Source organism: Symphodus melops, assembly GCF_947650265.1.
Source record: "Symphodus melops genome assembly, chromosome: 9".
NCBI classification, from domain to species: Eukaryota; Metazoa; Chordata; class Actinopteri; order Labriformes; family Labridae; genus Symphodus; species Symphodus melops.
Window position 1 is genome coordinate 27,765,920 of NC_136699.1, and position 21,842 is coordinate 27,787,761.

The following is a 21,842-nucleotide window of genomic DNA, read 5'->3' on the forward strand; positions in this document are numbered from 1 at the left end:
AATGATCATTGTGTCGAGAGAGAGAGAGAGAGAGAGAGATAATAGGCTATTTTTATTACATGGTTGTAGTTAATATTTGATTTTCATTGTCAAAGTAAGTATTTATTTTTTAACAACATATATGCACATTTTAACAAACAACCAAACAAGACAACATAAACATAACAAAAACAAAACAATTTTCCTACTCCCCATTTATCTTCTGTCCTACCCTCTCCCCTACATCTTCTTGAAAACCCTGAGAACACATTACTAAAACCATAAAACAAAACCCAATATGATGACTCCTTTAATCTTCCTCCTTCTTTTCCCACTCTTCATCCTTCTTCCCCTCCTCCTCCTCCTTTTTTCCCTGTCCCTCCTCAACACCTACGGGTTTTACCATTTGAACAATACCCCCCTTGACCTGGATGTGGATTGGGAAGGGTAGCGTTTTGAGCTGAACTGATAGTTCATCCCACATCTCTGTTTTTATCAGAGGCATCTCTTCACTCTCCAGCAGGAGATGGAGCCAGCCAGGTTTGCCCTCCACTTCTCCAGCCCCCAGGCAGTTAATGTCATCGGTGCAGGTTTCAGGTAACATGAGTCAAACTGCTGCAGACAGTGATTGGTGCAATAATGAAATCATCATTCTTATGGCTAGCTATTAAAACAAAAAACAAAAAAACCCCAACCATTCACAGTTATTTTTTCAGACTGAATTTAGACTGCCTTACCAATTTTAAACGATAAATGTCGTTTACACATCCCTCCTTTAATTTCAATTGTACACAAATCTTAAAATGTACAGTTTTTTGTTTGAATCTCTGCATTTATATTTGCTCTTTAGAAATGTTCCTTACCTGTAACTGTGACTAGTTTAAGATAGCAGATTAGGTCAGAAAAGAACAAGCAGGAACACCAGTTTACTGTGCTGCAGACCTCGTCTGTTTTCTAACTAAAGTCATCAAACAAGCAGGTGAAACGGGACATGAGCAAAGAGCAGAGCAGTGTTAGCTACATTTTCTCCTATTCAAATCAATAGCTAGCTGAGAGACTTCATACAAACGTACCTGCAATGTAGTGTACTGGGTAGACTGGGCATTAAACCCATAGACACTGTCGTTCCCCTTTAAGTGACTTATAGTCAACATGGACCCAAGATGGCGACCTCTCTCCATAATGTGACCTTCATCCTGGAGCTGTCCTTAAATGATAAGATAAAACTGAACTACGTTTTAAATGGGGTTGATCTAGTTTGCATACGTTTCAGAAAACAACAACAACACATTTTTTTGAATGTAAATCCTCCACAACGATAGAATAAATGAGTTAGCTAAAACAGGCCAAACATTCACATTATAAAATAACTACAATAAGTTCAAACATAAATCAAAGAGTGCTGCTAAGAATCTGTCCAGTGCATTCTCATCAATAATTTCTGTTTAACTTAAAGAAATCTTTGGACATTTACTGTCTATCTCTGAAAGGAGGATTATAACTTTCATTATTACAGGTGCTTTTATTCTATTTCCCTCCAATGCTGAAGCCATGTATGCTGCTAACACACTCTAAACAATAAGACAAAGACACAGGCTGAGAGAGAGAAGGTAGAGAGACAGACAGATTGAGCTTACTAAATCTCTATTACTCTACTTACTGCCTCGAGCACACTTTCTCTCACCTTGTCCCTCCCCACATTAACAGCTTTGATGTTGGATACCTGAAGATAAGAATTGATTTTTTGTAACATTGACAATGCACAGATCTATGTATCAACACATTTGTGTGCATGTTGTACTGACCTCGACCACCTTCCCGTTCAAAGTGAAGAGGCCTTGCAGCCCCCTCACTTCTCTTATTGCCCTCTCTGGACTCAGAGCAGGCGCTGACCCTGTATACGCAGTTCCTCTGTGATATGCAGAGGAGCACTTTTGAAAAGCTGTGTGTCACTGGTGATTGAAACACCATATGGAGGAGCGGACCCATGGAGTCTGTATCCACGAAGGATATACCCTTACCCCAACTGAAACTTTAAAGTCACAGGTTCAAATAGGGTGGTCTTTGTAACCGTCTGTCCATCTGTGAACACAACAACCCTATTAACTTTTTTAATGAGGGTAGCACCTCCTCTCCCTCAAAACTCCACTTCAAGGCCCTCTCCTCAGTTTTTTCTTCCAGAAAAGAAATGTGAAGCGGGGGGGGGGGGGGGGTTGAAACAGCATGGGTGATGCTCGTCACACACTTGGCTTATTTTCATCTAAAAGAAAAAAAAAGCAAATACATTTTGTTAAAAAGGATACGCTCAAATACATACTGTAGTATTACCAATAATAATAAAAGTTGCAATCATTTATAATGTCATTTTAATTATCTATAATTATCTTTGTACATTAAATATATACAGAACCATTAAAATGATATCAAAAACAAAATTCAGAAAATAATGAACACAATTAATTATAATTAATAATATTTTAATGCACAGCTATACTGTTATTATTTTAACATATATAATACTATTATTTAACCAATCTCTTTTTTTATCTACTATTTTGTAACTTCCTCATGACTGACTGACGGCAGCCTCACAGCCCCTCCCTGGGGAACACAGCCTGTATGTGACCGACTCTTTGTTCATGTACCAGCTTGTCCATGGATTTCCACATTTACTCATTCATAATACAATCCTCTCTGTTATATACAATTTGGCAATTAATATAAATAGTTAATATATTGAGCTATTAGGAAGACTATATTGAACTGTTATAAAATCTCGATTGAACCAACATTTGATTGAAGTCAAAAGAGTGGTAACTTGCTCAACTTTAACTTTAAGTTCTAACTTTTTTTGGTTGGATTTTTCTCAACATCTAAATATTACATGTCTTAATCTGTATTATATTCTTCACAATGAATACAAAATAATATATACACATCAGACAGTAGGCTAACATTTCTAGCATAAAGGCTATAATTAGAAAATGTTGTCCTTACCATTGTTCCTGTCTTGAAGGATGATCAAAGACTGACAGGTGCCTTTCAGCAGTTGAGAGCAGGACAGACCGTTTGTACATGATTGGCTAAAGTTTATGTTGCTATGTGAAAATTGTTTGTCAGGACAATGAAAGTAGCCAATCAGAACACTATCTGAAAACCCATTATACATCAAAGCACATTTTAGTTTTTGATGTTACCCACTCCACCGGACACACACACAACTGTTAAAAACTTCACACAACAGTTGGGCTCCCAGTCAAAGTTATGAGGCTTTGAAGGAGGTTGAACACTTTAACATTTCTCCATTCATTTGAATTGAGACTGTAGGAGAAGGGCTGTTACCATAGTAACATACATAAGTTAAGTGTAGGAGAATAGTAAACAACACAATACTTTAGGAGAATGAGAGAGTAGAAGAAGAAGAAGGTCTAATACTATTAGCAGTGTGACAGAGAAGAAGAAGAAGGTCTAATACTATTAGCAGTGTGACAGAGAAGAAGAAGAAGGTCTAATACTATTAGCAGTGTGACAGAGGAGAAGAAGAAGGTCTAATACTATTAGCAGTGTGACAGAGGAGAAGAAGGTATAATACTATTTCAATCAGGAGAGACTTAATTAAGAATGAACAATTATTTATTACAATGAAATGTGCAACAATTGTAGAATGAAATGTGCAAAGTCTTTTGGGGGCTAGACTCCGTCATGACGACTTCATGAGCTCCGAGGGGTAGTGAGGCCGATAGGATAGGGGATAGGATGCCCCCCAAAATAAAGTGAGAAAGACAAAGGTAGAATCATTATAGGTTTTACCTTATGGCTGCCTGGAGTCTGTGGGAAACATTTATGAGTTAGATGATGAACATTGATTAATTGTTAAATGCGATCAGAGAGTATTCACCCTGTGTAGTTATTGTATGGTGACTTACCTGATCATGCGCCAGTCTAGGTTCTCACCTGACGTGGCTTTGCATGACCCTTTTAAGCTGCCCTATAGTCGTGTGGCACGCATGTTGGGCTCGCTGGCCGCAGACAAGTAGCCTGGCACGACTACTGTACCTGACCTATAGCCAACTGGCCCGGCGTGTAATGGATCTGACAGACCCGACACGTGGCCAGCATGACTGCTAATCTGCCCTGTAATCGTGTGACCTGCATGTAGGGTTCAGCGACCGCCGACATGTTGTCCGGCACGAAAACGAGGACTGACCAGCCGCCAACCGACCTGCGCATCTAGGTCCGTTTGACCGACACGTGGCCTAGAAGACTGCTAGCCGCCCTTAGTCATGTGGCCCGGCACGTAGGGTTCGGCGACCGCTGACGTGTGGCCCGGCATGACTCTTAAGCCTACCCTGTAGCCATCTGGCCCGGCGTATCCGGGGTCTGCCGAGACCCGATACGTGGCCAGCATGACTACTAAGCTGCCCTGTGGTCATGTGGCCCGGCATGTTAGGTTCGGGACCGCAGACATGTGGCCTGGCATGACTCTCTAATGGTCTGACATAGTAGCCATCTGGCCCGGCGTGTATTGGATCTGTTAGACCCGACACGTGGCCAGCATGACTGTGAGAAGAATGAAGACTGTAAACGTGACACCCGTGATTTAGAAGGAAGTTAGACTTAACCTTATAAAACATAATTAAATACACCACCACCAGTTATATGTTTTCTTACCATTTGATAGCACTTTAGTCATCTTACCGAACCGCCAGATATCTGGACGAATATAGGACTGGAAGTCAGGGGAAGATCATCATCCGAGTTGTCGAGGAGAAAAGAACACCTGGATTGACTGCTGATGTGGAGCCGACTATTCTAATGGAATTAGCTGAATAGCCATGAACTTAACTTATTTATGGCTCGTGATTGATGTAACACGTTGCCGGTATGAAATAAGTTTAGATGACCTTGGTGCAATGTGATTCAATCAGCCAGCGCAAGCAAGCTAACCAGAGCTTCATGAGCGAGGCAGCATACTCAGAAATTCTTTTAGGTGCTACCATGGCAACATGCGTGGAAAAAAAGCTGTAGAATGTTAAAGTCATGAAGAAGTGATTCTGAAACATTTGTAATCGTTAATGATGTAGAATAAAGAAATACAAGATGCATAAAAATAGGAGTCGAATCTTGATGCTCAGGAACCTGTGATGACCAGGTTGAGATGCTGCAAAAAGCAAACCATGTTAGCATTATTAGCAGCATCCTTGGTACACATGTAACTGCTGACGAAGTTTGCAGGTCCAGGAAGGTCTGAACGAATTGAAGACCAAGATACGGACTTTCAGTTTTATGATGGATGATTAGGATTGTATTGGACATGACTTATAGCAATGAATGACCGTCCTGCTGCCATGATGACTGAGTTCTCGTTGCGACTGAACGATTAGGATGCATTGTACAACTGAATAGTTGTAACCTGATTTATGACAAAACAGACGAGTTCATCAACAAGCGTTTACTTGGATTAATAACAGTTTACTAATCTGCAGTCCATGCTGAAGTTGAGACAGAATTGACTGAGACAGAATTTTCATAATGTGCAGACCCACCGAGTCATCCGATTTGTGTTCTGATTAACCTAAATGTAAATGGCCTGTAGACAATCATGCCGATGCAGAGTGTAGTTCCCCCCAAAACCTAGAGGGATGCACTGAAATAAGATGAAGGTTTAGCATTGACTTTATGAGTAGACACAGCCCGCTGGAATTGATGTTAGAGAGACGCGATTGTAATGCGACCCGCTGAATGAGGTCAAATTACCATGACTAGTATGAAGGGGCTAAAGTACCTTTTGCTTAAATAGTAAGTTAGTGATTTCTGATTTACTTCAGGATTACATATTCTTGCATGAGTTCATCGGTCTGCGGAAGTTGCTTCCGACCACGCGCCAAATAGTGTGCCTTAACTGGACGACCACCTACTGTTCGTACTTGCAACGCTTATAATTGTGATGCAGGTTGATTGAGCTGCTGGTTGGTATGTGTGGAGAAGCCAGAGCTGGGAGCCATGAGCAGAATCCTATATGGCTGGTTAGCCACACCTCATTGACTGACAATATAGTGAGAACTCCATGTGTGCTTTAATCTATGATTATCATCACCACCTAAATTAGGTTCAACACGCATGCTAAATCACTTATACTTTAGCAGTAGTAAACTACTCTGTGCGGACTCATTGCTGAATTAGAGAGAGCTCTCACAGGTTTATCTGCCAGCCGGACAACTGCCGGAGTGAAATGACATTCAATTATAACACAACTATTTTTGAATTACCGCGATATCTGGCCATTACCTGGTTTAAAGACTGAATTAGAACATTTTTAGAGTGCATATAGCAGAGATCGAGTATATCCTGTGTACTTGTCTCTCTTAGTCTTGCTGTCCTCCAAGAGAGCAACGCCCGAGTCCCGCTAACTCTGACGATGACTGAGCTGTAATTACAGGATCTACATTTGGTTTACGAGGGCTGCCCAGCCGCTAGTCCCTTTGTGCATGAAGTTGTTAAGCTGCAGATTTATAGACAGAAAAACACTACGCTCGCCATTAAATTTGAATGTCTTGTAACATTTAAGATTATGGTAATGTATAGAATTATGCAAAGTGGGGCTATAAGCCTACTCGGGCGCAACCGCTAGCCTGTTAATGTGACGATGCAGTTTGAGTTGTTTTGGATTCATGCTAATGCCCGATGGCGACATCTAGTGGATTAGAGTGACCATCCTTCCTCTGAACGAAGCACTTGAAAGTCTGTAGAGACTTCTTTGTCGGCATTTACATTTTATCTGCATTTACGTTTTGAAGTATTTCAGCATATCCCATTCAAGTCCATTCTAATTGATAGTGTTTGCATGAACTCGTCGAGCTGCGTCAAGTTTGACCCTCCTTTAGCAACATGTATTCGAATACATGTTCCGTAACTTGAAATCAGATTTAATTTGGGTGACAAACGAGGTAAATGATCATGCCAAGTATGGCTTGTTAGATCAAACAGATTACTCATAATTGATTAAATATGAATTAATTCCAGACGTCATAATGCAAATCCTCACAAGTATTTATGCCGCCCTAGTATGACTAAATCTGATGAACGTTGAAAAGACACAGCAATATGTTGAATATACCCAGGCATAAGTAAAATTAAAATAAAATGGACTACTAGCCTGTTCATGCTGGAAACATATTCTTGAATGACCGGCATCCGTGCTATAAATAAATTAATAACACCCTGAGTAAACGAAAAGTCTAACATCTGAGGACAAATCCCGTCGTGCAGTGATTAAAGGGGACTTCTAAAGAGCTTTTCTGACAGATCTGAGTTTAAATGGTAAAAGGAATAGAGCATGAAATTTGGTTCACGAGAATTACGCTTATTGTGTAACATATATGATTATTCTTACTGCTAAGATGCCATTAGTTCACTACTCCGACCGTTTATTTAAATAATTGAAAATCGTTTAAAACGAGAGAGGAATGCATTTGTAATTGATGCCACGAGCCCCGACGCACGTGAAGCTGAGCAATTAACTGATGAGCAGATTGATCAGCCGATCTAGCAGAATTTCATACATGACTTATTGGGCCGAGTGACTGAATGACACTGTGTGAGACATTAACATTAAAAGAAACTAGTCCTTCTCAGCTGATGAGAAAAACGGAAGGAATATGCGCTGTGGCTGCAGCTCGTTGTAACCGGGCATTCCTGAGTATGCAGGCGGATCACCTGCGCTGTCACACACGTGAATTGCGTAAGGAGCCGGGTCGTGAATGAACCGATTAACGCATATAAACAGTTTTGATTAGTTAACCACGGTTTAAGGATTAGCCCGACACTGTCATTATGTGTTTTCTCAAGTTATTGTGACATAAACAAGCTTAGTCGTGCCAGCCATGATGCCCGCTTCCTTACGAAATAAAAGTTAACAAGGATGTGCCTGAGACCGCTGTAAAACATGATGATGTTTTTCTCTGCCTGTGACACCGAGCAGCGGAGGCCAGCAGCTGCGTGGATTAAATGCAGCATGAACATTATTCTTGAAGCAGGCTGTATTTTGAGTGAGAATGCGGTCACTGAGAAATGAAACTTAAGCGACTGTGAGAGACATGATGCAGCTTTGAGGTAATTACCGAACTTCACAGATTGTGGATGATCAGGTTGCTTCCTGCTCCTGCGTGTGGCCAGCCGTGGGGCTGAGGTCATTCCAGTGGAGATGACTTTCTCCTTTTGAGATGAATCTGATTTAGGCAGCGTCTCTCGCTGCCCGCAAATTCAGCACGAAGAGCGTATTGCGGCGTATGCCTGCAGCTACAGGATGACTGGAAGAGAGAGAGTTTTTAAACTATTGACAGCAAGCCATTGATTGGTAGAGAAAGTTCGTGGCAGAGTCTGGTTGGTTAATTCCAGGATGATACACGCCCATGATCACCTGCTTGCCAGAGAGAGATACAGGTGGTAGTAGGGGGTGTGGTTTAAGAATTAATGAAGAGGTGAATGAATGAAAGAATAACACCAGTCTTCCTGTCTGAACTTACGCTGAGCTCCATTAGACAAGGAGAATGTATGAGGAGGAAACATATTAGCAGAAGAGCTAGTGTGAAGTGTGTGTGAGACATTTGAAGTAATATTATGTTTATAACTCTACAAGCCAGTAGCACAGTGGCAGCGTGTGCGTCACCACATGCATAGAGGGCACACAGGTGGCCAGGGTTCAACTCCGGCCTGTGGCCCATCTCCCACACGTCTACCCCCTCTCTCTCCCTCATTTAAAAAATGAGAGCGGGAAAGACCGTGTCTACACGCGATTGGCCAAAGTTTATGTTGCTATGTGAAAATTGTTTGTCCAGACAATGAAACGAGCCAATCAAAACACTATCTGAAAACCCATTATACATCAAAGCACATTCTGTTTGTTAATGTCACAGACTCCGCCCCAACATCCCACCGGACACACACCCATTCAAAAAGAGTTCAAACTGTTAAAGAGTTCTGGCCCTGTTTGAAAACTATAAAAGGTAAGGTTCAAGGAAATTGGTAAATTGGTATAAATAGTGGAAACATTGATGTTTTAAAGCAAAATGAAGTCTCTAAGTAGAACACAGTCAAAGTTATGAGTTTTTGAAGGAGGTTGAAAGGTTTAATATTTCTCAATTCATTTGAATTGGGACTTAATCCCCTCTCTGTAAAGGCTGGTTCACATGGCAGGATTTTAAAATTGTCGGCCGATTTCCCAAACTTGAGAGACCACACACATGACGATAAATAATCGGAGGTTTTACAGTTCTGGTCGTACAGTGTGTGGTGTGCAGCCACACGGCAACATCAACACACCACACACGAACCGATTTCACTTGCCAACGTCCCCCGATCAGACGGGAAATCTCGCAAAACCTCTCGAGATCAAACGTGATTCCAGAGTCAACAAACGGACGAAGAGGACGTAACAGGGATCGTTTGTTTTTATCTGAAAACACGTTTTAAAAAGAGGCGTCGGTCAAAGGGGCGGAGACAACAGGAGCATGAGCTGTACCTGCTACATGATGATATGGAGGTGAGTAGTTCTACTCACCTCCATATCATCATGTAGCAGGTACAGCTCATGCTACATGAACAGCTCCCGATGTTTTCGCTACTACGTCACCTCGCTTTCTGATTGGCTACTTGTCACAGTCAACAGTGTTTTCTCCTCGGGGGGGGAAACACCACAGATGATGAGAGATCGGGCCAAAACAATTCAACATGTTGAATATCCCTGATTTGAGATCGGAGTAGTCCCGACATTCTTCCGACCAGACGAGAGCGGTCTGAACACACGGCAGGATGATCTTATAAGATTATCTGATGATGATCGGGGCGTCCATAAAGAGCATATTGCAGGTTAAAAAAAAGTGTAAATAAACACTTGATGTTGTCTGATAAGGGCTGTAGAATAAGTACATCAATGTTCTGTATGTTCTTCAACACATAAGTGTTCTAATCTAATTTAGAGGAGAACGTGGCTGTTTTTAGTAGAGCTGTTTAGAACAAGGCGTCACATGACGTAACATAAGGGAGTGGTGTTCTGTCACTCTGCTTTGATGGGCTTTATGCGTACGTGTATGAATGAATGAATGAAGCCTTTATTGCCCCTGGGGGAACTTGTCTTACACTGAGAGCATAAAACACTTTACAAACATTTAGAACCAAAGAATTAAAGCACAAAAAACAGGCTAAACATGATTAAAGAGGTGTAATGATACGTGGTAGAGAGTGAGAACAGACAGGATGCCTCCCTGCAGCACACACTCTTCACTGTGCACCACTCTTCACTGGCTTCATTATTCAAAGTGTTTTTAGGTGAATTATTCTCACAACCTCAGAAACCATCAAACACACACGTTGAATATTTCGGCATCAGACACAAAAGCGTTTCCTTATTAATGATTTAAATCTCTGGCTGTTTAACATCAAATATTATATATTATATAATATTATATAATGTTATATATTATATAATATTATATACACAGACAGAAAGCATTTAATGATTTGATCTGCTGGAGTCCTCTGTTATATTCTCTAGTGTGAGCGTCATAGACACCGGACAGTCTGTATTAATATATGTAGTCACACGATTTATTATAAATCCAACTCTGTTACAAGAGAGAGCGTGTGTGTGTGTATGTGTGTGTGTGCAGTGGGGAAAGAAGTCTCTCTCTGTCTCTCTCTCTCTGGTTTTTTAGTTGATATACATATGCTGATGTGAACATAGCACTCGCCCATATATGGCAAGCTGACACCTTTAACCTGCAATATGCTCTTTAAATGGACCAGATGATCCAGGATCAGGTGATCCGACTCACTTTGATCCTGTTTGGATCACCCTGATCCAGGTTCAGATTTAAGGATGATCAAATCCAGATGATCTTTTTTTGTCACTTCTTTTTGATTGGTGAGATCAGCACAATACAGACATTACAGAAGGAGGTCCATTATCCCCCCCCCCCCCCATTACCAGACCCCCCAACCATGAAACAGAGCAGCTGGACAGAGTGAACAGAGTCAGCTGATCTTCAGTCAGCAGTGTTTCTCAGACCCACACATCACACAGAGACACTGAAGAACCAGGAGACCAGAACCCAAACCCAGGATAGAGAGGTTCAGTGAATGTGGTGTTGAAGGTGTGGAGGTGGATCAGTGTGTCAGAGGAGACTCTGTAGAAGGACAGAGAGCCAGCAGGACAGTCCACGTACACTGCTACTCTGTGAGGGACAGACCAGGAGGAGGAGGAGGAGGAGGAGGAGGAGATGTCTGTTTTTCTCTTATTGTGTCTGACACAGTAACCTTCATCAGAGCAGATCAGACTCCAGGACTGATCATTAGATCCAAACACACATTCATCACTGTCTCCTCTCCTTCTGATTCCTCTGTAACTCACTGATACATAAACCTCTCCTCTCCACTCGACCTCCCAGTAACAGCGACCAGTCAGACCAGTCCTACACAGCAGCTGACAGGATGGAAATCTGTCTGGATGATCAGGATATGACTGAAGCTCCTTCACACATGTCACCTTCCTGTTGTTGTCAGACAGTTTCAGTTCTCTGCTCACTGTGTTTGTGTCCAGTTCCAGCTCACAGGCGTCTGATGGAGAGAAGGAGACACAACACAGCTGCAGGTTATCATCTGTTCATTCATCAACAACTTTACTGAGAGTCCATCAAACAGTTCATATTCAGCACTGAATGATGTTTGACACCACTGAAATGTAATCATCCACTTCTAATCAACTTCACATGGAGTTACCATGCTGTAATCAAATCCTCATTTTACACTCAATAACTGTCCATTTAAAAAGTCCTCTTCTGTTTTTAAATCCACTAAACTGTCAGATTACAGACATGATGTGTAAATGAACAAGCCCCTGTTATTTGATTGTTTTCAGCTTTATTTGACTCTGTTTTCTAACATCACATCCATATGAGTGTAAACATACAGTAATGATGTGCATTCAATATGGATGTGGTTCATATAAAGGTGTATGTCCATAGTAAGTGTGACTTTGATGTGTGTGTATCTTCACATGTAAACTCTGTCATTCTAAATGGAGCTTGTTATACAAAGGTTTCTGTCCATACCAACAATATGACGTGTTTCTCTCTCATTTCAACATCTATCTTCTGACTTGGATGTTTCTGTGGACCTGACATTCAAACTCTGTCATTCTGGATATGACTTTGATAACAACATGTCAGACTTGAACCATGTTTCAAACTGTCAACAGCTTTATGTGACATCTTTACATTCAACACTAACTAAGTACTGAGCCATCATGCCCAAGCACTAACACATGTGACATTCAAGTAGCCCAGCACATGACAGTCATGAAATCAAAGGAGTGAATGCATGAATCAATGTCCAACATCAGGGATGGCTAATGGCCAACCACTGTAGTCAACAGCTGGGCCCGAGCTGGGCCCAACACCAGAGACAAGAAGACAGGGCCTTGCTGGACTGACTCCCTACATGCACTTCAATCAAAGTTTCAATAGAAATGTTCTCACTGTCATGGAGGTATGGCCATGACACATTGCATTGTGGGAAGAAAAGGTGAGAAGGCAGAGACGTTCCTCTCACATGGATTATGGATACTGCTGCTCCTCACTGAATCACTGAGTGACTGAGATGAAGAGCAGAGCTCTCCTTCAGTTAGCAGAGCTCTGCCTCCAAGTCTCTCTTCCTCTCACTCACTCACTGATTTGTGTCCTGAACGTACTGAAGAGAACGCTCGGGGAAAATACATGGGATTGTTTTTAGCAGCTTTCAGTTTCCACTAAATTCTCAGCTCATTGCTTTATGATTCAGCAGCGGCTGTTCTCAGTACGATGGAGAGCAGAAGGAAACGTTGGGCCGTGTTTCAGCTTATTCAATTCTGATTCACAGACAGAGCTACTGAGAAGAACTGAACACTTTACTGAACTGATTCTACTGATTCAGTACACTGAAAAGAACTGATTCTACCATCATGGAGACATATATTTATCATCTCTACTGACATATTCTTATTCTCTTTGTCATATTGAAGTTTTAGAAAAAACAAAGAAGAAGGAGCTCAAGTCAAATCAATGAAAGAGCAGCCTTGTGTTCTTATTGGAGGACTTATCTGGCTGTCTAAGCCTGTACATTGGAAGGTGCAGAAAGAGCCGTACACTTTGAATGCTCAAGTATTGAAGGTTGTCTGCTGTCAGCTATAAGTGAGATTGAAATGGTCCCGGGTTCCAGGTAGCACCTTGGTTCAGGGGCATTACTTCCCTCTTCTCATGATTCAGCTTGTAGCCTGATATTGTAGCATACTCCTCTAACACTGTGAGCAGCTGAGGCACAGACTTTTCTGGCTGTGTAATGTAAATGAAGAAATGGTCAGCATATAAGGAAAGGTTCACATGTTGTGCTCTGTATACAGCAGAGCTCCCTGTTAGAGTAAATTGCCACAGCTCGGGGTTCAATGGCCAAGTCAAATAAAAGAGGGGAAAGAGGACAGCCCTGTCTGAAATGGCTTGGACACAACTCCATTTGTCTAAACCTGTGTTTTAAGAGACTCAGACATGATTTGAATGTATTTGATCAAAAAGCTCACCAAAGGTCATTTGCTTCAGCGTGTGAAAAAGATGTTCCCACTCCATTCTGTCAAATGCCTTTTGTGCATCCATGATATAATGAAAGTAGGATCTTCTGAGCATTGAACAAGTTCCATGGTATGGATTCATGTTCTGATGTTATCTGCACTCTGTCACTGTCCTCTAAATGTAAATCCATCCATCATCCTTTGAAAATGCATTCAGTATATATACATATATATATATATATATTGTTAAAAAGACGTTAATGAAGTGTTAATGAAGCCTTTTCATCCTTTAATCTAAAATCGAATCGTTGACCACTCCCACTAACACTGACATGAAATATCACATCTGTTAATAAAACCAGCTGATTGATTGGAGCCTATTTAAGAGCATGAAGGGAACATAGACAGGATTGTGATTTAGACAGTAAAGATCCAGCCTTGCTGAAAGGTGCCTTCAGAAGAGAGCTCATCAGAGCGTCACAAGGTGTGAAGAAGAATGCATGAACACCTGCTGCAGCTGTATAATTCTCTGTAACCACATATAAGCCCCCAGACACACCGCTCCTTTGATCTTTAGGGGCCGTCTCCTAAAAACTTCTCCGTGTCTCCACCTCTCCACTCGCGTCCTCATACACCAATCAGATGTCCTTATATGGAAAGATGGGGGCGGGTCAGTATGCTGACTGTAGGCTGTGGGAACACGCCTGATGATTTACAATGATTCTGATTCACTAACATACACATGGTGGTGAGAACTAAATTGGCTGGTATGCACGTGTCATGAATCTGACGGTGATTTTGCCTAAACACTTATTTTATGTGCAGAGTCAGAACATGTCTACACACAGTGACTCTAGATATATCTTGTGCTTAAATGTTCTTTTTCTGCAGAACTTTTGGCCTTGTCACTTTATTGAAGGTGTTTGATCATAATCAGTTCCTGCAGAGCCTTTAATGTAAATATCTGTAACTATAATGTTTCTGCAGGTTTTATGACTTCAGATATTTGACTTTAAAATGTCAGTTTGTGTTTGGCAGCTGTAGCTGTCAGACATCAGACCTTTTTAATGTGTTTCTTATTACAGTCAGGATGTGTGGAGCTGAGATGAATAGAGATCCAAACCAACAAACACATGAATAAAGTCTGACTAATCAAAGAGCAGCACAAAGAAGCTGTGAACCATCTGCTGTCTCCAACTGTTCTGTCCTCAGAGGTCACATTCAGCACCAACAGGAGCCTCATTTCCACTTTCACTGTCACACACAATGTGATGTAGTCACAGCCTGAATCAATCCTTGTGTCTATGGCTGGGACATCAAAGCCTATCACACAGAGAGGAGAAGGACACACCCTCTTCACAGTGTAAACTCCAGTTTGAGCTGCAGTAAATAAAGTGGAGGTCTGATCCAAAGACAGAAATCCAAAAGTGGAGCTGAAAGTGAACTCCTGTTCTCCTCCTTGGTGTCATCATGTCACTTCTATGGACGTGAACAGCACACATCCTGACAAATATTCACACTACACATCTTGATTTAGATTCATCAGGATCAATATTTAAAACATGATGTGATCATATTTTCATCTGAGCCAGCCCTTCTTTAGTGTGTCCACCCGTCAGTCAACAGAAAGCTTTAGAAGAAGAAGAAGAAGAAGAAGAAGAAGAAGAGCGGTTTGAAGCCACCGTGATCCATCAGACTAATCAGCTGTTTCATCAGACTTTATTCTATCTGTTGTGATCAACTCTAAACACATATTTATTATTGATCTTCATGGACTCTAATGTCAGATATGTTGGATCACTGTGTTCACTTTGTTTGTGTGTTTTGATGTGAATTCTAAAATCTTTGAATCCACAGAGACAAAAACAGAAACTCAGTTCTGACTGAAATGTTTCTTTGGACTTGAGTTCAAAAGTGACGAGTCCTGTCAACAAATACAAACATCCACATTTCATGAAGTTCAGCTGGATTTGATCCAAATGCTTTGATGGAAATAGAGTCAAATATAATCCTAGTCATCATTGATGGTTGTCAACACAAACTGTTTGTGTTGTCATTGAAGGAAAGGAGCCTCGAGGGTGGAAGTCACAGAAAGTGATGAGAAGAAAGGAGGAGATGAAAACTCATGTGATGTGAAATATGAAGCAGTCCAAATGTTTCTGTGTCTATCTATATCTGTAGTGTTGAAATGATTGTCAAGTGAAATTCAAAGGTTCATTCATGGAACTGCTCGACCTTTGACCTTTACTGTGTGCACAGCCAGAAGACGAGGAGGAGAGCTCGCTCATGTCTGTAGGTTTTCTCTTTCTATTTCATCACTGTATTCAACTCTGGATGTTTTAGAGCAGAGAACTTGATGGTGGAGACTCTGCATATTTACATGTTTATGGAAATGACCATCAAATCAACTATAGTTTCTGTTGTTTTTAAATGTGATGAGCTCCACAAGCTTGACCAGGAGCATCCGGCCAGCAGCCAACATCAAAACTATGAATGTCAAAGTCACAAAACAGCACGCTGTAAACTCTACATTTCAGTTGGATGTGATGAATGGTCATTTTCTAATCTCTGGATTATCACTTTTATTTCAGTTTACATCTTTTATTGTGTAATATTTCAACTCTCATCAGTTTCCATCACCCTCACTTTTATCATCACTTCATGTTACTTCCATCATCTAACATGTGCTGCCGTGTTCTGATGAAGACAAATGAAAACACACTCACACTTCCTCAGACCAGGTTTCAGTCTGTGTAGTCCACCATGATCCAACCTGGAGGAAGTAACCAGATCAGAATCTACTTCATCCATCTTCATTTAAATCACCGTCAGACAAGAAGCAGAGTTCATCATTCAGAAACAGTGAGACAGCTTCTGTGCGTCTGTCTTTACCTCAGTGTCTCCAGTCTGCAGTGTGGATCCTCCAGTCCAGCAGACAGCAGCTTCTCTCCTCCTTCTCCTGGATGATTGTAGCTCAGGTCCAGCTCTCTCAGGGGGGAGGAGCTTAGAGCTGAGGCCAGAGATGCACAACCTTCTTCTGTGATCAGACATCCTGACAGACTACACACACACACACACACACACACACACACACAGACACACACACACACACACACACACAGGTCCATTCTCAGCTGTTTTACCAGTAACATCCAGACATAACCATGTAGCTGAACAGAGTCAATTTTATAATCTGATACTGATCAACATTTACTCTGCTGGGAATGATCTGAATCAGCTGCACACTAACCTGAGAGTGTCCAGTCTACAGAGAGGACTCTTCAGTCCAGCAGACAGCAGCTTCACTCCTGAATCATGCAGGTTGTTGTTGGTCAGGTCCAGCTCTCTCAGACTAGAGGACTGGGAGTTGAGGACTGAGGACAGAGCTTCACAGCTTCTCTCTGGGAGGTTACAGCCACTCAGCCTGAAGAAGATATTTATTGTAGGTAAATGAAAATATAATATAACATAAGTACATACAAGCTAATTGGGTAAAATTTTAGTGAACAAGTCCAGACCTGAGCGTTTCCAGTGTACAATGTGGAGTCTCTAAACCACTACACAGCAGCTTCACTCCTGAATCCTGCAGGTTGTTGTTGCTCAGGTCCAGCTCTCTCAGACTAGAGGACTGGGAGCTGAGGACTGAGGACAGAGCTTCACAGCTTCTCTCTGAGAGCTGACAGACACTCAGCCTGAAGAGGATTTCAACCAGTCAATAAATGGATTAATACAATCAGCGATTAAATTAAAAGCGTCATTCATTTTCAAAAATACCTGGACACTAACCTGAGAGTGTCCAGTCTACAGAGAGGACTCTTCAGTCCAGCAGACAGCAGCTTCACTCCTGAATCCTGCAGGTTGTTGTTGCTCAGGTCCAGCTCTCTCAGACTAGAGGACTGGGAGCTGAGGACAGAGCCTCACAGCTTCTCTCTGAGAGCTGACAGACACTCAGCCTGAAGAGGATTTCAACCAGTCAATAAATGGATTAATACAATCAGCGATTAAATTAAAAGCGTCATTCATTTTCAAAAATACCTGGACACTAACCTGAGAGTGTCCAGTCTACAGAGAGGACTCTTCAGTCCAGCAGACAGCAGCTTCACTCCTGAATCCTGCAGGTTGTTGTTGCTCAGGTCCAGCTCTCTCAGACTAGAGGACAGGGAGCTGAGGACTGAGGACAGAGCTTCACAGCTTCTCTCTGAGAGGTTACAGCCACTCAGCCTGAAGAGGATTCAGAAGAACACAAATGAAAACAATTACAAACCATAGTTGTTATTTCTGAATAAAGAGAACTACATTTAACCTGGATAGTTATGTGAGCACGTACAGAGCTTTGTTTGAAGCTTTGATCACAGGCAGCAGCCTCAGAAGAGCCTCCTCTGAAGCAGAGTATTTCTTCAGGTCAAACACGTCCAGATCTTTTTCTGATGACAGTAAGATGAAGACCAGAGCTGACCACTGAGCAGGAGACAGTTCATCTGTGGAGAGACGTCCTGATCTCAGGGACTGTTGGATCTCCTCCACTAGAGAACGATCATTCAGTTCATTCAGACAGTGGAACAGATTGATGCTTTTCTCTGCAGACAGATCCTTACTGATCTTCTTCTTCATGTACTTGACTGTTTCCTGATTGGTCTTTGAGCCACTTCCTGTGTGTGTCAGCAGACCTCGAAGGTGACTCTGATTGGTCTCTCGAGAAAGACCGAGGAGGAAGCGGAGGAACAAGTCCAGGTGTCCATGTGGACTCTGTAAGGCCTGGTCCACAGCACTCTGGTATAAAAGTGTTGGGTCAGGTTTTTCTCTGAATACTTTAGACCACCTGGATGTTGTTTGTTTCTCTGACATCAGATTGACTCCAGAGTTGATGAAGGTCAGATGGACATGAAGAGCAGCCAGAAACTCCTGAACACTCAGATGGATGAAGCAGAACACCTTGTCCTGGTACAGTCCTCTCTCCTCTTTAAAGATCTGTGTGAACACTCCTGAGTACACTGAGGCTGCTCTGATTTCGATGCCACACTCTGTCAGGTCTGACTCATAGAAGATCAGGTTTCCTTTCTGCAGCTCCTCAAAAGCCAGTTTTCCCAGAGACTCAATCATCTTCCTGCTCTCTGGACTCCAGTGTGGATCTGTCTCAGCTCCTCCATCATACTTGATGTTCATCAGTTTGGACTGAACCACCAGGAAGTGGATGTACATCTCAGTCAGGGTCTTGGGCAGCTCTCCTCCCTCTCTGGTCTTCAGCACATCCTCCAGAACTGTAGCAGTGATCCAGCAGAAGACCGGGATGTGGCACATGATGTGGAGGCTTCTGGATGTCTTGATGTGGGAGATGATCCTGCTGGCCTGCTTCTCATCTCTGAATCTCTTCCTGAAGTACTCGTCCTTCTGTGGATCAGTGAACCCTCTGACCTCTGTCACCATGTCAACACAGTCAGGAGGGATCTGATTGGCTGCTGCAGGTCGTGTGGTTATCCAGAGGCGAGCAGAGGGAAGCAGTTTCCCCCTGATGAGGTTTGTCAGCAGCACATCCACTGAGGTGGACTCTGTGACATCAGTCAGGGTCTGGTTGTTTTTAAAGTCCAGAGGAAGTCGACACTCATCCAGACCGTCAAAGATGAACACCACCTGGAACTCTTCAGACCTGCAGATTCCTGCTTCTTTGGTTTCAGGAAAGAAGTGATGAACAAGTTCCACCAAGCTGAACTTTTTCTCTTTCAGCACATTCAGCTCTCTGAAAGTGAATGGAAATGTGAAGTGTATGTCCTGGTTGGCTTTGTCTTCAGCCCAGTCCAGAGTGAACTTCTGTGTTAAGACTGTTTTCCCGATGCCAGCCACTCCCTTTGTCATCACTCTTCTGATTGGTCCATCTCTTCCAGGTGAGGCTTTAAAGATGTCTTCTTGTCTGATGGTTGTTTCTGCTCTGTCTGGTGTCCTGGATGCTGTTTCAATCTGTCTGACCTCGTGTTCCTCATTGACCTCTCCAGTCCCTCCCTCTGTGATGAAGAGCTCTGTGTAGATCTGCTTTAGAGGGGTTGGGTTTCCTGCTTTAGCGATCCCCTCAAACACACACTGGAACTTCTCCTTCAGGTTAGATTTCAGTTTACGCCGGCACACTGGACCAAATGTTACTGAATAAAGACAGAACTGAGATCAATGAACAGATCCTGATATAGATCACATGACTATCTGAGTTTGAACTTTAAACCTCTTTGTCCTTTTTTCTAAAATATGAAATCTGTTCAGATGTTCTTACTGCTCTGCAGACAGTCAGCCAGCTCCTCCTTCTTCATTCTCCTCAGGAAGTGGAGAGTGATCTTCAAAAATGCCTCTTTACAGCTTCTCCTCTGCTCTTCATCCTCACTCTGACTCTCTAAGCATTCTGGGTAATCTGGACTCAGAGCCCTCTGGACTCTCTTCAGCTCGTTCTTCACAAAGGTGACGATGTTCTCCTCCAGCAGCTGGAACAGAAAGAGACACTGGATATTTCCTATAAAGTGGTAGAACCCAACATGTGGTTCATGTGTCAGTCTGAAGGTCAGCTGCTCTAAACACAACAATAACTTAGCATTACATTCTTGTCATGGTAGTTTATGAAATAACACACCATAAAGATGGAGTCCAGGTCTGTTAGATCCTGCTGGTCTGATGGATCTCTGTGAACCTGGGAGCTCTCCTGTTGAACTCTGTGACAGGACATATTACACAAGAAAACAATGGGTCATATATGATGAAGCTCTGAGCCAAGATATGAGTCTTTGAACCACAGAGTCAGAACATTCACTGGATTTCTAATTCTTACCTTCCATCAGCACCACGTCCATCTTTAAAGTGAATGATACGACCCATAGACCGGTCACTCTTCATGGACACACAGCTGGGTCCAGGAGAGTCTGGTCTCTGGTCCTGCATCCTGATACAAACAAACAGCTGCTTCATGAACAAAGATCATCTTTAATCAGATTGTTCCAGTTCAAACTAGCAGATGGATCATCAGTAATCAGGAGGCAGAGCTGAAGTTCTCCACAGTTCTGGTTCTATAAGAACAGTATCTCACTCAGAATACAGCCAACAGCTGCTGCGGTTACATGGACACAAATAATCTGAATAAATGATCTGAATAAAAACGCAGCATGTAAACATGCCAATCAGAACAGACTGATCCGATCAGGCTCATTCTGATGGAGAGGGGGGTTCATGCTGTTGTTTGGATCAGGATCCATGTCCACACTGGATCTGATGGTGTCTACCTGACTGGGGTCAAACGGTCCTGACTGTTGTTGGGATCAGGATCCATGTACACACTGGATCTGATGGTGTCTGCCTGACTGGGGTCAAACGGTCCTGACTGTTGTTGGGATCAGGATCCATGTACACACTGGATCTGATGGTGTCTGCCTGACTGGGGTCAAACAGTCCTGACTGTTGTTGGGATCAGGATCCATGTACACACTGGATCTGATGGTGTCTGCCTGACTGGGGTCAAACGGTCCTGACTGTTGTTGGGATCAGGATCCATGTACACACTGGATCTGATGGTGTCTGCCTGACTGGGGTCAAACGGTCCTGACTGTTGTTTGGATCGGGATCCATGTACACACTGGATCTGATGGTGTCTGCCTGACTGGGGTCAAACGGTCCTGACTGTTGTTGGGATCAGGATCCATGTACACACTGGATCTGATGGTGTCTGCCTGACTGGGGTCAAACGGTCCTGACTGTTGTTGGGATCAGGATCCATGTACACACTGGATCTGATGGTGTCTGCCTGACTGGGGTCAAACGGTCCTGACTGTTGTTTGGATCGGGATCCATGTACACACTGGATCTGATGGTGTCTGCCTGACTGGGGTCAAACGGTCCTGACTGTTGTTGGGATCAGGATCCATGTACACACTGGATCTGATGGTGTCTGCCTGACTGGGGTCAAACGGTCCTGACTGTTGTTGGGATCAGGATCCATGCACACACTGGATCTGATGGTGTCTGCCTGACTGGGGTCAAACGGTCCTGACTGTTGTTGGGATCAGGATCCATGTACACACTGGATCTGATGGTGTCTGCCTGTCTGGGGTCAAACGGTCCTGACTGTTGTTGGGATCAGGATCCATGTCCACACTGGATCTGATGGTGTCTGCCTGACTGGGGTCAAACGGTCCTGACTGTTGTTTGGATCAGGATCCATGTCCACACTGGATCTGATGGTGTCTGCCTGACTGGGGTCAAACGGTCCTGACTGTTGTTGGGATCAGGATCCATGTACACACTG

At 42.8% G+C, this 21,842-nt stretch overlaps 1 long non-coding RNA gene and 1 pseudogene across 2 annotated transcripts; both read right to left on the reverse strand.

Moving 5' to 3' along the window:
* Nucleotides 1-203: 203 nt before the first annotated feature.
* Nucleotides 204-2,164, reverse strand: LOC306828972. The gene is made up of 3 exons (XR_013779817.1): nt 1,785-2,164; nt 1,664-1,702; nt 204-1,181 (listed from the first exon to the last, which is right to left on the reverse strand). It is a non-coding gene; the product is annotated as an uncharacterized lncRNA (long non-coding RNA).
* Nucleotides 2,165-10,797: 8,633 nt separating this feature from the next.
* LOC306828952 (NACHT, LRR and PYD domains-containing protein 3-like) lies at nt 10,798-20,328 on the reverse strand (annotated as a pseudogene). Its single transcript, XR_013781754.1, has 10 exons — nt 20,181-20,328; nt 19,830-20,034; nt 17,901-19,704; nt 17,621-17,794; nt 17,360-17,526; nt 17,092-17,265; nt 16,824-16,997; nt 16,466-16,633; nt 16,300-16,346; nt 10,798-11,592 (listed from the first exon to the last, which is right to left on the reverse strand). The product of XR_013781754.1 is annotated as an NACHT, LRR and PYD domains-containing protein 3-like (transcript).
* Between the last annotated feature and the right edge of the window lie 1,514 nt (nt 20,329-21,842).